General features: G+C 42.4%; 1 protein-coding gene across 9 annotated transcripts in view; it reads left to right on the forward strand.

Moving 5' to 3' along the window:
- The first annotated feature begins 7,612 nt into the window (after positions 1–7,612).
- LOC134227446 (putative polypeptide N-acetylgalactosaminyltransferase 9) overlaps positions 7,613–16,697 on the forward strand; it is a 359,233-nt gene continuing 350,148 nt past the window's right edge. The window contains exons 1-2 of one of the 9 annotated variants that reach the window (XM_062708949.1): positions 7,613–7,816; positions 8,992–9,444. The gene's annotated coding sequence lies outside the window, so the exon portion shown is untranslated. The other 8 variants (XM_062708943.1, XM_062708940.1, XM_062708941.1 and 5 more) reach the window with 8 other exon arrangements.

The raw sequence follows: 16,697 nt of genomic DNA on the forward strand, positions 1-16,697 counted from the left end.
AATATGAGTAAAGTTCTCCGATTCCGAAGAACTTCATAACGGAAATCAACCCAGCATGTCTATGGAAGTCCATAAAGCCCTAGTGTATTATATTGCTTTCTAGCAGATGTTATTGGTTCTCCAAATTGTTCTGGAGTTCGAAATAATCAGTCTACCATGTCAACTCCGCTTGGTATCAAACCAAAATCAACCCAGCATGTCCATACAAGTCCCTAGAGCCCTTGCGTATTATGTTCCGTCCAAATCAGTTTGATGCAGATGTTCTAGGTTCTCCAAATTGTCCTGAAGTTCAGATCAATTGGTCTACATGGTCAATTACGCGTGGTATCCAACCAAATCCAACACAGCATGTCCACACAAGAAATAAAACTTGACTGCTACTGACGCCAACGTCAGTGATTCCGCTACCGACTGCGACTTTCTTTTAGTATCGTCACTGATGTTGCGGAAATGCAACCGACGCCATTTTTTTTTTTGCAATCAACCTTTTATTTATTTATTACCAGACTAAGGCCGGAGTGGCCTGTGCATTACACAAAAGTGTTCTCCATTCAGCTCGGTCCATGGCTGCACGTCGCCAACCAAGCAGCAGTGGTGGAAATCTGTGAACATTGCTCACAAAAAGAGAAGTAGGCAATGCAAAATACTCGCGAACACTTGTTTTGCCTTTTTCTTGCCTACCTACTACTCGCAGAGAAAACAGAAAAACGAACCCCGAAAAATGTTCGTGAAGCTTCGCGAGTCATTCGGGTTAATTTGCAAAATGTCATAAAACAACTTCGGAACATGTTTATCACGGATGTTCGAGGTGTTCGAGCAAGAATACCTTTGTTTATAGTTATTGTGTTTATCAGAAGTGAAATTTATCCATTGTATTCGAAATAACCACAAATACTCGCGATCGTGATTTTTACTCCCGAACAAAATACTGCCCTGCTTTTTTACTTTGCTCTGCCCGTACTCGCGAACAAAGCTAGCACCAGAAAAATGCAGGCAGTAGGTTCGCGCGAGTGTGGCATTTTTTGTAGGCCCAATTACACTCTTTTCTTACTCGTGAAGCGAGTATTTCCACCACTGCCAAGCAGTCTGCGGAGGGTCCGCAAATCGTCCTCCACCTGATCGATCCACCTTGTTCCCGTCGGATCGTTGTTGAGGTCCATTTTCACCGGATTACTGACCGACATTCAGGAAACGTGCCCGGCCCACCGTAGTCTTCCGATTTTCGTGGTATGAACGATGGATGGTTCTCCCAACAGCTGATGCAGCTCGTGGTTCATTTGCCTCCTCCACTTACCGTCCGCCATCTGTACCACACCATAGATGGTACGCAGCACTTTTCTTTCGAAAACTCCAAGTGCGCGTTGGTCCTCCACGAGCATCGTCCAGGTCTCGTGTCCGTAGAGAACTAGCGGTCTAATAAGCGTTTTGTAGATAGTCAGTTTGGTACGGCGGCGAACTCTATTCGATCGGAGCGTTTTGTGGCGTCCAAAGTACGTACGATTTCCAGCCACTATGCGTCTCCGAATTTCTCTGCTGGTATCGTTATCGGAGGTTACCAGTGATCCCAAGTACACGAATTCTTCAATCATCTCGATTTCATCATCACCAATACAAACTCGTGGTGCGTGGCTTACGTTGTCCTCTCTTGAGCCTCTTCTTCGTTATCTCATTAATTACGAATTACCGTTATCTCTTTTATTGTTTCTCTATTAATCATTCTTTAGTTCTCTCGCTTACTCACTTACTTACTTATTCATTCCTTCACTCACTTACTCACTTATTTATTTGCTTATTCACCCAAACAGTCACTCACTGCTTCATAAGCTCACTTCCTCACTAATTAATTAATAAGTCCTTTAACTATCACCTAATCACTTGCTCCCCTCGTTTACTGACTTTTTCTCACTCTTTAGCTTTCCCAGCTATCTAATTAACTAATAACTCCCACACTTATTCACTGACTTAATTACACACTCACTTACTCATTCACTCAGGGGCCATCCATATACCACATGGACAGGTTTTGACCAGTTTCAGATACTCCCTCCCCTTAACTGTCCACGTGGTATATGGGCAGCCCCTTACTTACTCTCTCACATTTTTTTTCTTGCGCGAGGGTAAACGGAAATCTGCAAACAGGCACCTGAGGTGGTTAACTCAGGTTGTGTGGGGATGGGCTCATCCCATCCCCACACTACCTGAGACGAGCACCCCGACAACAAATACCGCACGGGAACCACAATGACCTCTATATCTACATACATACGGAGGTCACCGCAGCCTACCCGTGTTTATGTTGTCGGGGCGAGCGTGGTGTTCACTGAAACACAGTGGTTTATTCTGCAGCTGCTGGTCTAGTTCAAGACGCCACCAGCGCTGTAGTTTCGACATAATCTGTGTTCACCGCATTCCATATAACCTTTTCCCGACACATCCTCTCAACGAGGTTGTCCGGGGGTGTATTCATGCCGCTGACAAGCAGCATGGCATTACGTTCTAAATCGCGGGCATGCAAACACCACATGCTCTGCCGGTTTTACCTCACCTACACATTTCGGGCACTCCGCCGAATCTCCGAACCCAAACCTATGCAGGAACTTTTTAAAGCAGCCAATACCTGTGATAGATGGAAAATGGCCTGACTATGCTACTAACCAAATTCTACACATTCAGAATTAGCCAGTGCGTCCAACGACCTTTGACTGTGGTGTCCCATGCTCTCTGCCATTTGAGCAACGAAGCTGCTCTTTCGACACGTAGCACTTGCACCGAATCCCTTCCGTTAAAGCACTTTCTTCACGTTGGACTTGGCATTTAGTGCTACGCCTTAGCGGATGATAGACAATGCTTCACCCGCTTTCAACCTACGCACTTGACCATGCACCGCCGATCTGTTGGACATTATTCGTAATAAAGACTTTTACGGAAATGATACCCGTTGGCATGCATAATCGACGTGGTTCGTGAAATTGAGCTTATCGTCGATCATCACATCCAGATGCTTTAATAACCTCACGGAGTTTACTGTACAGGTTCTTACTCTTATCATCGCTTACTGTAACGTGTGATGTGCAAAGGATAACCTCCTCGAGTTGAGTCATTCCTCTATTCTGCCAATCGCGTACGAAGCCTTCAGTTCTTCTTGAACTAGAGTGTCACCCATCACCTCTAGCATTACGTCATCCGAGAAGCCTTCTATTTGTACACCGGCCAGAAGACTTAAGCGTAATACACCGTTGTACATGATATTCCACAGAACCGGTCCTAGGATCGATCCCTGTGGAACACCCGCTGACACTTCTATCGACTGCTGACCAACGTCAGTGTCATATACAACACCCTATTCTGAAAAAAAAAAACTTTTCATCCTGCCTTCAACCTTCATCATCCTGCACAGATAATCCGGAACCCTCAAGCGATGCAGGGAGTCAGCTATATCTGTCCAGCTAGCATTGCTTCGATGGTGGAACGGCCTTTACGGAAACCATACTGGTTGCTAGATAAGCTACCAGCATACTCCGCAGAGTCCGACAATCTATTCAGGATCACCCTCTCTAGCACCATCCCAGATGTGTCGAGTAGGCAAATTGATCTGTATGCCGAAGGATCTCCCGGTGGTTTGCCGGGCTTCGGTAATAGCACCAATTTCTGCCATTTCCAACGGTCTGGGAAGTTTCCTTCATCCAGGCATCGTTGTAGGCAGCTCCTAAACATATCTGGATGAGCAAGAATGGCGTGTTTTAGGACCAGCTTTTTAATACCATCCGGGCCAGATCCCTTATTGAGATTAAATTTTCTTGCAGCGATAAGCTCGTTAGTCCCTATCGGTACCACGTCGACTGACTCGTACGCTGTAGCAGACCAGTTCGATGATTCATGTTTCGGAAACAACCCTTCTACTATTCTGGCTAACATATATGGGGATCTCTCAGGATGGTCCTAACCATCACTATTCTGTAAGCATCCCTCCATGGAGTGTCATTGGCCATCCTGCACATCTGCTCAAAGCAGGCTCTCTTGCTACATTTAGTCTGGCAGTTCAGAGCTTTGCTCGCTGACTGGAATACCCGGCGTCTATAGACCCTTTCAGCGTCTGTTCTAGCACGACGCAACCTTCTTTTAGCTCTTAGACAGGTTCTACGAAGATCTGCGATCGTATTCGACCACCAGTACACTGGTTGTCGATTACCATGAGGTTTGATCCTTCCTTCCATCCTTCCATCATTATGTCACAGGCACGTTTTAGTACATCGGTCAACTCGTCGCCGCTTAGTTCTGTAGTCCGACTTTCCCATCGTAGTGCCTTTCTAACAGTTCCAGGTTAATCTAAGAGGTGCGCCATCCTAGATCAGTAGCACTAACCCGCCTTGTGGCTCCTTTGGGGCATAACCGACTATAAAATGCACTTCCTGATGGTCACTGGAAGTATGCCCCTTATGAACCTTCCAGTGTGGTTCCACCGACCACTGCAGAAGGTCACATCGATATATGAATCTCCGTTCGGTCCTCTGAACATTGGCACTGGGTTTCGTACAGCAGGAGTACGTTTAATATCGCTAGAGACTCTAGCAGGATGTGACCTCTAGCGCTAGTGAACCACGAACCTCAGTCCTGCTACAACTACTGGTTTTAAACCAGTTAGTTTCGCCGCAAGAATATCGACTACCCTAGTGTACTGCTCTATACTCCATCTAGGAGGACAGTAGCAGCTACAAAAGTAAACTCTGTTTACCTTTGCTATGACAAAACCCTCATCGTCAGGAGATAATATTACCTCTTGCCCTAGCAGCACACATGTTTCACATAGGTTACTGCAACTGTTATGTGACCAGAGCTGGTCACAAACAAGTTGCTGCAACCATTTCTGTCTGACTTGTGTTGCTCGGGTGGTATCGCCAACAAGTCCAGATTCTCAACATACCGCGCTTGTCCGTTATCCAGCTGCTGTTTCCAGTAGGGATGCGGTATGGGTCAGACAGTAAGGCAACATCACCTTTGCATTCAATAACCGACTGTTTTCGTAGCAATTGAGCTGCCTTGAAATGGTTTAAGTTTAGCTGTGTGACTTGCATGTATGGGCCCTTCTAGAGACCGGACAGGCCTGAGCACCGGTAAGATGCCTGTTGTATGTGCCCGGGGGACAGATCAGATATCTTGGTGCAGCCTGACAGGTGCCAGCTTGGTGGTTCTCAGCTCCACACCCTCGGCATAGCTTACTGCGGTCAGGTCCCTTGCAGTCATAGGATTTATGATCATGGCCAAGGCAGGCCTGAATTGGTTGGCTTGTGCTCAAGGAACACACCGACCAGTACACTTTCAGTTTTGCCTTATCCTTTTTGGCTTCAGCCACAGGTACTTGGCATGAGGAAACCTGCATTCCCGCATAGCCTTTGTGTAACCGAATCGTGGACTGCTGGATCTCGACATCGCACAGATCTCTCACCAGGTCTCCGGCCTCGGTTATTTCATCCAGGTTCTTGCACTGGATATTTGAAACTGGGCACATGGATCTAACTTGAACCCCATCTTCCAGGACCTCCCTTGTCAACTTTTTATACTCAGAACTCTTTTGAGCAGTGTCCCGCTTAAAGATGAGAATCAACTCGCCTTTCCGCGTTCGACGGATGCAGTTAACATCTCCTCCTAGACTAGAGAGCTTTTCGTTGCATCTCGCAGTCTTCAAGTCGTCGGCGTAGCTTTTATCGTCTGTCTTAACGATAATCGCCTCACCTTTGTCTTTTCGCTTGCCATTGCCTTCTTAGCAGTGGTCTGCTCCGCTCCATTTTCTGCACTCCTTGCGGCTTGTTGACGACTCCGCTTCGCCTTTTTGGGATTCATGATCTCCGTCCACGGCAGGTCCTCCTCCCGCGATCCTCAGTTAGATCCTTGAGGCCAACTGTCCGCTCAATCCTCTCCGGGCGAGTTTCCGCATCTCTCTCTTAAGCGGTACTGTAATCCTCCGCCACCTGCGTGACCTTAGATAGCTTCGGAGTTGCTCCGCTGATGGCCATCCGCTTTTGGAGTTCCGCAGTTTGGCTCTCCGTCAGCCGCTTCCCCTCAGTAAGGATACGAATCTCCGATTCGGTTTACTTCCTGGCCTTCCCTGCCGACTCCTGCGAATCTTGTGCTCCACCTTCTTACTGGTCTTCCACTCCGACTTCGCCTAAACGACGAGACTAGGGTCAGTACGGCCTGTTTCAGATCCTTACTATAGTTTACGCGGAAATCCAGAAAAGACATAATTACATCTGAAACGTCAGTAATCACCTCCATTGTCTGACCTCCGCTATCCTCACGGTTGGTCATCACCGAGCTTATGATCTTGGTCAAAGTGGGGCCGTCCATTTTTACGTCGACCGGCACCTCATCTTACCCACCACGGCCATCACCTTAGCCTCCCCCTGGCAACATTTAGGGTGACCGATTAAGGCCACTTCGTCTAGCAAAAGGGTCCTCCTTACCGCCAGACACCACTCCACCAACTACTTTTTTTTTATTTTGTTGAAAGAATCATTGCTATTGGGTCCCCCTTGCGGCTGCTGTCGAATCCTGCTGGTGTAGTCGCCTTATTGATCCCAAGGTTATCGTAAAGCCCTCGGAAATAGTCCCTGCTGACCCACTGTATATAGAATTCCAAAAATGGCTGATGCTGAGTTTTGGGAGCTTTGTAGAACGGACTGAACACTGCTTCCTCGATGAAGTTCCATGTCTCGTTATCAATGGCTGTCATAAAATGTCAGGAATCATTTACTTTAGTGAAAAGCATCGTATTACTGACTTAGCTCAGGGTACTGTTCACCAAGCAATACAAACAACTGTTCCTGTTTCAGCATCTTTAACAAATGGTGGTCTAATCATAACATGGTTTCGATCAAGGTTACGACCTTGTTACCTGCAAGCACAGAGCTGTTACTTTGGTGACTTTTGTTAGACCTGACTTCTGTACTTTATCATTCACGCCATTTACATACGATTCGATTCAGTTCAGCCACTAATAGCTTGAATATTGTGTTTCCTAAAACCTCGTTATGTTAAACACATATGTTGAAATTTATAGTTTTAGTTTCATTACGACCAAGGTTACGACCACTTGAACGTTTTTGCCCTAAAAATTGGAATTTTAACATGGTTAATCACGATAGATTAAAACCCAAGGGTTCAATTCTATTCCATACTCACCTGCCGTTAAAAAGTTCCTGTATAAATATGTCACCAAATGGATATCTTCAGATAAAGCTCTGTAAAACAGATTAAGCTTCGTCTTCACCACCAACAGAGGACTCCAAAGACTGCAAAGAGATAAACTTTTAAAAGCTCTACCGAGCAGTCGAATGAAAACTTCATAACACAAAAACCGGCTCTTGTTTACACTTGTTTGTTTATACAATACTGACAACACATTGCGTTGCTTGGCAAAGTGAGGGTGACGACGCCTGCTATGTGTTGGTGTTGTATCTTTTTCCGTAGTCGCGGTATCACCATGGCGCTGCTACCACACTGGATGGATGTAGATACGGATGACCATCGCGCGCTGCGTTCCTCTCCAGCTCTACAGCAGAAGCAGAAGCCAGCATTAGGCTCTCTCGTTGGTTTTATTCACTATTCCAGCCGTATGCGGAGGCCAGTCGCAATCGGGTTCTCTGCACGGTCGCCAGCGTTCGATTTTCAGTCCGCCGACTGTTCACAGCAGTGTAGAAGAGCAGTGCGTCGCGACGGATTCAGGATTTTATCTTTGCCTAAAACACCCGCACAAGTTGCTCTTCCGTTGACGAAAACAGCAAGTTTTGAGGTTCACATGGTCGCCTGCTTTGATCGGGTTGGTTTTTCAACATAATTTGATCGGCGAGGCAACTCCACAAGTCACGTCGGGAAGAAGAAATCGAAGCTATCGAATGTGTGAATTAAACACCAGAAACAAGTGTATAAGTGCAGGAAATGACAGAAAAAGTGGCTGCCGTTTAGTATCAAAATCACGTAGATTGTTTTTTTCTTCTCTTTCCTACGCACGACGCAGACATTCGGTGGAAAAACACGAGAAAAAAAAACCTATGTGTACAAAATCGAATATTGAACTTGATCTGGGGCAGCCGAATAGTGGGCTTTGCGCGGAGTGCATGCTTTGGTCACTGCTTACCTGTTTCAGATCCAAATCTTCGAAGTGTTAACTTTTTCTGGTTCTTCTTTGTTTATCCAATGCGTTAGCCTATCGTCGCGGTTTTTTCGTCTTTTTATGTCTGCCGGACTGGTGTCCAGATTCTTGGCCAACTTTGATTCATTGCCATGGACTTCTTGGCGATGATGTTTGCTTTGAACTCGCGTTCGAGAACGTGTGTGAGTGCGCGAGAGTCAATGCTTGAAACAGCGCACTGACTTTGGGTTTGATTTTTATTGGAAAGTAACTTGAAGAGGTTTTTGCGTGGATACCCCGTTACCTTATTGCATTGTTTTTTTGCCATTTCATGAAATGAAGAATTATTGCTGTTGACGACTGTTTTTATTGCATGGGACAGTGATTATTTTTCATGGAACTTCTTACTTCATTAAGGTGATTGGACTGGTCGACAGGCAGGTGTATGAGTGTGTGGGAGGGATTGTCCTTTTGTGCAACAAAAATAAACATCCAAACAGAAGTAGGCGATGACTGTCAATAAACAACGTGCTTGCGTATGAGCTGCGAGAGAACAAGATTCATTGTCCTTCCGGTTTCAATGATTTTTTATTGGAAATGTACGATTGGGCGTAGATTATTTCAAAACTCATATTCAAAAAATCCCTGCTATATTTTTGATTAAATGAAATTTCAAGCTTAAATAGACCCAATCCACGATACAGTAGACGATACATTTTTTAAGGAGATAAGGAATGTGGGGCTAGTTTTCTCTTGCAGAAGAGAATCTGATTTATTCGGACTGAGTGTATGTTTGAGTGGATGGAGAAACAAAATATTCTGGGAGAAATTATGGTGTTATCGATTTTTCTCTACACTACCAGCAGACAGTCTCGGAATCGTGATTTTCAGTAGTGTGAGTGCGCAGGAAGAAGTATAACGACCGTGCACGCTGTGAATAGACGTGCTAGAACACACAACACTGTTAGTGAGATACAAATTAGTTGCAACATAAAAATACCACCACATATCGTCGATTGTAAAGAAGAATATCAATTACAAAGTTTCAAAAAATAATAAAAATCACGGAATAATCACGCGTTAGGAGAGCGCGAGAGCTCCAATATCTGTGTGCTGATTTGCTCGCTTGTCGTGCCCAATGCAGTAGGCGATGCACTTCTTCCCATATCGCATATCGAGAAAAGCCTACTGCATGTGAATAAATACACATACGTGAAACGTGCTAAATGTCAATCGAGTAGGCCGTGACAACAGACGACAAGGAACAACAAGCAGCAGCGGTAGCAGCGCAGCGGACGGATAGACGTAATTCAAAGGTAGGAAGCGTTTGGAAAGCTACTCTCGAGGGATAGTAAGCGTGTGTAGATGCTAATTGATGACTGCGAAATGATTTCTCAATTTATGAGCGATCGCTTTCTGCTGACTGAACAGTTTTTACAAATTCGTCCCTCTCATTCCCTCTTGACCGACTGGAACGGTTGAAAATCACATACATCACTGAATTTTGATGGTTTTGTGCTTCGTCCAGTCGGACATAAATTATTGATGCGAAATTAAATCAGCTCCAGCGAGCAACTGCCCACTTGGAAGTGGTGGTTCAGCTTTCCTGCCCCTCCTCTTGCGGATTCGGAAGAGACAACTTTTCACCTTTAGAGCAGTCGATGATGGAAGGAGATGTGTCGTGAAGATGGAGCTCGTATTAGTGTCTGGTTTTTACCGTATAAAAATGGCGCGGAACTCGCTTGATTGGAAGGTAGCCAAACCGGAACGGATCCGACACCGATTACTTAGAGGCGAACGGGAGCGAAGATTGCACGTGGGATGCACTGACCGGTATAAAATGTAGGTCTGCGCTTTCATCCCTGAAGTAGGTATCGGATGTGATACTCGATATCACGCTTAATGCGTTTTTAAACTGTTTGTATATGGTGCTAAATCGTGGAACGAGTTTTTTCTGCCGCAATATACAAACCTGTTTATTGGACGTACTCTGCTATCATATTTACAATGTAAGCATTCAATCAAATTCAAATTAATATCAGGGTATCGAATTTGAAAGCTCTTTGAAGGCAGGCTAATATGTGTGAAGTTAACCCATATTATCCCAGCGTCCTATAAAAAGGACAGCTTTTGTAAACGTTCAACAAACATTGTCTACACTCCGGGCGGATAAATCAACTCGTGATAAAAATGGTGTTTTAGCTCTGTGACTTCAATTCCTCCAATACTCATTCCATCAAAAACACAGATTGGGCTGTTCTTGGCTTTATATATTTTTTTTTCAAAAGCGAATTTAGTTGGAAAATTTTCCTGATTTGTTGTTGCTATATTCGGCTGTGCAGTCAAGAACTCGATCAGAACGATGATTTTATGTTCGTTCTTACGTTTCGGCACTGATTAGTACCATCTTCAGGGAAAAAATCATTAGATGGATGGTACTAATCAGTTCCCAAACGTAGGGACGAACATAAAATCATCGTTCTGAACGAGTTTTAGACTGCGCAGCCCAATATAACAGCAAATATTACAGATATCGCAGTAAAATATTTATCTATATTTTCCTGAATTTCCAAAACATTCTTCATAATTTACTCCACGGAAAATTCTTCAGAACAGGATCTTTGAACAGGATCTTTTAATATATTTCAATGACAAATTCGTCTAAATTTCCATGGGGAAGTTTTCTGAATTTCCTCGAAAAATTATTCCGAATTTCAACGGTTAATGCTTCTGAATTTCCATGGTAAATACTTCAACATTTTCACATGAAGTTTTTTTCGATATTTCAAGAAATTTTTAACAAATCTTATTTGATTTTTTCCCCGAATCCCTCGGGAAATTCTTCTGACTATCCAAGGGAAATTTTTCTATCTTTCCACGGGAAATAATTCCAAATTTCCACGGAATTGTTTTTTCAAATTTATTCTACCGAATTTTCTAGGAAAATTCTTTCTAATTTACATGGCATTTTTTTTCTAAATTTGTACGGGAAATTCTTTTGACTTTCCACGTAAAATTCTTCTAAATTATCTCAGGGAGTTTTTCCGACTTTTCACGAGAAATTTTTCCAAATTTCCACAAAAAAATCTTCCGAATTTCCACGAAAAATTGTTCCTACTTTTCACGGAGAACTTTTCCGATTTTTTTTTTTCGAATCTCCCTCCAAGGAAAATTCTTCCGACATTCCATGGCAATTTTTCTAAATTTCACTATCGCATAACAGCTCTCCATTGAAGTAAACAACCTAAATTATATTTTCGTCCCCGGGAGATCTGCTCAGACCCAGAAGGAGAACTACATAAGCCCCAAGCAAAAGTCAGTCTCCAACAGCTGGCGATCTTCGGTGGTTTGATTTTGTGGACATCGAATCACTGAAAACTTGAAGAGCTCTCCATCTTCGAAAACTTATTAGCCTTGTCGCTACACCGGCTCATAAACATCATGAACACCACCGGCATAAATAGAAGCTCGTATGTAGCATTCTGTTCATGCGGCTTTAGACCGGCTGTTGCGACCCCAGACCCGGGGCTTCGACAATTACTGCCTCCGCATGCTGTATCGATGGGAAGGGGGGTTTTCTTTTTCACTGAGGAATTGTGCTAGGGCTTCATCCGTCAAGTACGACGTTTTTTCGGGATAAGACCTACTCCAAACTGCCATGCAGCAAGAATCTTCCAAAATGGGAATTAAGGGCAAAACACATTTCCCTCCACGCCACTCCGGTTTGTCTAAAAACTTCTCGCATCGTGAGTCAATAAATTCTATACAAAGCAGTACTTTGGATAATACAGTCCCATCCCGATTTTGGCAACACCCGTTTTTGTCTACCCCCGATTTTGGCAACACCCGTTTTTGGCAACATTTTCTTCCCGATTTTGGCAACAACCTCGCGAATATTTTTTTTTATTACTTTTAAGAGCTAAAACCTTTTTATTAATATGTAAAAGGATAAACAAAACCAAAAGTGAATGTCATTAAGGTTTATATGCGTATTATGGGCTCTGTAGTGGGCACTTTTTCTGAAATAGTGAACCATCACTCGTATCACCGCTTATTGCAAACAATTTCTATTGAAACTTTACTACTCTTCACGTTCTCCATGTTCCTATTCACACTACCCTAATCTAACCAGCCCGCCGTAGAATGTCGTATTTTTTGGCATTCTCCCTGATTTTGTCGTCGACAAGCTGCGTCACACCGTTGTACATAGTACAACACCCATTAAGCGAAGCCCGCTGTTTACATCACAATGTAACCGATACTGCAAGAGTGATCCAGGAGCAAGCAAGCCCCAGTATGTTTAATTGCTAGTGATTAGCACATTCGATTTTCTGAATGCGCTTTCTTTTCTGGTATCAGCGAGAAACTGTAATTTTATCATTTTATCCGTCTTTTTGCTACATTTCCGTATACCTAGATAATAAGCAACAATTTTATTTCAAACAGTCTTATTGTTTAAAATTGACAATGTTGGCTTTCCCAGTTTCCAGATGTGTCAATTGCATAACGAGCCTTTTGATTCCAGTATATTTGCCAACAGTTCAACAGTAATGGTAAGAGTTTGGTAACATGTAACCGTGAGGCTCTCGCACGAGTATTCTGTTTGTGATGGCGAAGTATCAGAAGTGGAGTACCTCCTGTAAAGTTCCCTTAAGATCGCTGGTTCAATTCTGAATGCTTCGATAAACGAGTGATGCGTCACATGTGGTTTTATTATAATTTTTCAGCCTAAGGCCGGAGTGTCCTCTGCGGTACATAACAGTCGTCTCCGTCTACTGCTGTACGTCACCAGTAACGCAGTCTACGGAGGGTCCGTAAATCGTCTTCCACCTGATCCATCCACCTTGATCGCTGCACACATCGCCTTCTTGTGCCTGTCGGATCGTTGTAGAGAACCATTTTTACTCCAAGTGCGCGGTGGTCCACCACAAGCGTGGTCCAGATCTCGTGTCCGATTTCTTCAACCACCTTGATTTTGTCGCCAGGATAGTCGTTGTCTTCTCTTGAGACTACTTCGTCTTCAACGTGTTAATGACTAGTCCGATCTGCTTTGCTTCCCTCTTCAGTCTGATGTAGGATTCTTCCATCTTTTCAAAGTTATAATAATAAAAGTAGTGTATAGAGAACTGGAGTGCGATGACCTGCAGCGAGCACCAGTTTGTCCGTAGGTTAACTGCTGTCAAGTGTCATAGGTGACACTTGCAAATGGTCTTCCAGCTTCCACTTGGCTACACTGTCACTCGTATTGTAAGGTGCACATTGTGCTCATGGATCAACCAATGCCGCCTGAAATATTCCTGGATTGAGTGCAAGAGACCGACTAGTGCAAAGGGATTTGGTTTTAGTGAATCGAGTGTAGCTAACTCATACTCACACTACATTGGATACGCTTGACCAACATGCAGAATGGAGATTTCCGTTACCATTTTCTAAAACAATGGAACGTCTTATGCCAAGCGTTCATTTTTTTTCCTTAATGCCAGCGAAAATTATGCACAGAACTTTACTCTTAATCACACCGACCACAAGAAAGTTTTCCTCCATCAAAATCCATTATATAATGATTATAAAGAATTTGAAATTTGTAGCACATTCTATTTAATTTATATAGTGAATTATGAAAAAATAAGCATTTTTGGTGGACTAAAATTTATATGAGATGTCAGATTAAAGTCAGCAATTCAATGGACTACAATATAAACGTTTTTTTCTATCAGCATTTTTTTGTTGTTGTAAGGACGTGGCCGACGCTATTGTTAATTTCAAATAATATTTATTATTAAATTTGTGTTATTAAATGGTCTGATTAGTTACATTATCGTTTGATTACCATTCTTGAGTTTGTTTAAATTTTGTTTGAACTACAATCTCCGAGTTATGAATAATATCGCAGAAATGTCAATTATGATGCACGTGCATCATTAAAGCACACTCCACATACTTTGTAGTACATATTCTAAGTATTTGGCTTCAATCATGCAAACAAAAAAAATTGAAATTTTGTATGAAATTTTTTTCCCGTTTTTGGCAACATCCCCATTTTGGCAACATTAAAATCCGGTCGTGTTGCCAAAATCGGGAAGGGACTGTATTCTTATAATAAACTGGACGACAACGGTGTGTGTTCTTAAGCTCCATGCCGATTATCGTTTGTAGAAGTTGAGTGTATATTGGAGTGGCAGAGGTAGTAACTCACCAGCTACGGAAGCTGAAAAACGCAAAACGAGAAGACAGACAACATACGACTACAGGACAGTGGGTGTTTTGACTTACGATGCGAGAATTTTTTTAGACAAATCTGAGTGGCGTGGAGTGAAATGTGTTTTGTTCTATATTAAGTCCGGGTCCCAATTTAAAGTAAGTCTTATCCCGAAAGACGTCGTACTTGTCGGATGAACCTCTAGTACAGATCCGCCATTATGACGAGCGCGGAAAGCTGGATAAGTTCGTCGTTCAGAGATACATCCTGAACAAAACATGAGTAAAGAGCGTGCCTTGGTGTACTAGACGAAAAATGTATAGCATGCCGTAGCTTGAATTTGTTTTCCTAGGATACAAGTTGATATGTAAGGTCAGTGCTCTTGAACAGTGTTCTGTGTTCAGAACGATTTAGACACGAACACGCGTTCTCGTATTCAGAATGCATCTCTGCCGTCGTTACAAACCAGTCACGCATACGCAAGTGATGAGCACGGTTACGCATTCACAACAATTTATCATGTTATAATGTACAAAGAAGGTATGAATCTCAACCGAATTTATCAAGCATTGGACTAGTACCGTCAATCAATGGTTATCGCCTTGAAGAAGTTGCAGTTGACAACACGAAGCGTGCACTTGGGCTGAATAATCAAACTATGAAGCAACTGAAAGGTACCGGTAGAACTTGGTTGCACACTCGAGCAGACTTCATGTTGAACTTTTATGAGGAAACCCTGGAAGATCTTCGCCAGACGTTTGTAGTGCCGGTTAATCTGTTTGAATTGCGGAAACTTTTGGAACAAATTAGTTAATGTGAAAACTCATATGTGAATATATACAATGTGCACAATGTGCACGACGAAGGTTCTTCGTAGCTTAGTTGGTTAAAGCACCAGTCTATAGCGTACTCTAGGGTCATGGGTTCGAGTCCCATCGAAGGAAAAGTGGTTACCTGAAAAAAATCCTGAAAAAATCTTTAACAAAAAATAAGGCAAGTTCTATTGTATTAATTCCGAAGAAAAAATAATGACATTAGAATATGTGTAGATTATAGAGAACTGAATAAGGATATGGTTCGTGATAATTATCCTCTACCTATGATTGATGATATATTTGATAGTTTAAGGAATAAAACATGTTTTACAATTTTGGATTTTAAATCAGGATTTCATCAAATAAAATTAACATAACAATCAACAAAATTGACATCATTTGTAACTTCAAGTGGACAATATGAGTAATGAGTATCTTAGCCTTTTGGTTTATGCAATGCTGTAGCTGTTTTTCAAAGGTTTATAAATAAAATTTTTTAAGCACACAATTGATAGTGGAAAAATTGTAGTACATATTGATGATATTTTTTAAAAAACACATGCAAATTTTGCAAGAAGCATTTGAAATTTTGAGCCAAGCCAAAAAATGCCAACGATATTCAGCGGATTCATGGAAATTTAGCAATAGTTGTACGACCACTTTATAATCTTCTGAAGAAAGATTCAAAATTTACATTTAGTGAAGAGCATTCAAAGACAGAAATTATCGAAAAAGGTGATCATCCTTTTCATATCATACATATTGATCATTATGGTTCAATTCAATGTTGATGAAGTGATGAAACATGTTAGTAATTTTGTGCTTTATTATAGCAGACCCACCAGAATTATTATTGACAAAGGATCATGTTTCACAAGTAGTGAATTTGAAACCTTCGTTCAAGCCCATTGCATAAATCATATTAAAATAGCCATCCAATGGTCAAGTAGAGAGAATAATTTGAACATTAACTCCTATGCTTGCCAAACTATCTGTTGAAACTAGACAAAAATGGGATGAAATTGTTTTGAGCTTGAGCTTGTTTTTAATAATACTTCAATAGATCGATTAACAATTACCCAAGTGTTTTATTGTTTGGAATACAACAAAAATCTTTAGAGAGTGAAAACTTGAATATTAAATGTTTTGTTAAAAGTAAGCAATTTAATTTGGAAAAAGAAAACATACACAAGAAATGGGGGAAGGGTCGTTTGGCCGAAACCCATTCGGCCGAATGCCACTAGGCCGAACAAACCATTAGGCCGAAACCCATCTGGCCGGAAGTTTTTTTTTCTTTATTAAAGAGGCTTTCAAGGCCGGAAGTCATTTGACCCAACGGGTAATCCGGCCGAATGGATCATTTGGCCGAAAAAGTCATTTGGTTGAATAGATCATTTTGCCGAATAGGCCATTTGGCCGAAAAGGTCATTTGGCCGAATAGGAGATTTGGCCGAATATGTCATTTGGCCGAACGGGTCACTGTAAAAAGTGAGTAGTGAGACGTCTCACTTCTCATTCCTCCTGTGATAAGTGCGTCTCACTACACACTCCCTTT

The sequence above is a fragment of the Armigeres subalbatus genome, chromosome 3 (assembly GCF_024139115.2).
Source record: "Armigeres subalbatus isolate Guangzhou_Male chromosome 3, GZ_Asu_2, whole genome shotgun sequence".
Lineage (NCBI taxonomy): Eukaryota > Metazoa > Arthropoda > Insecta > Diptera > Culicidae > Armigeres > Armigeres subalbatus.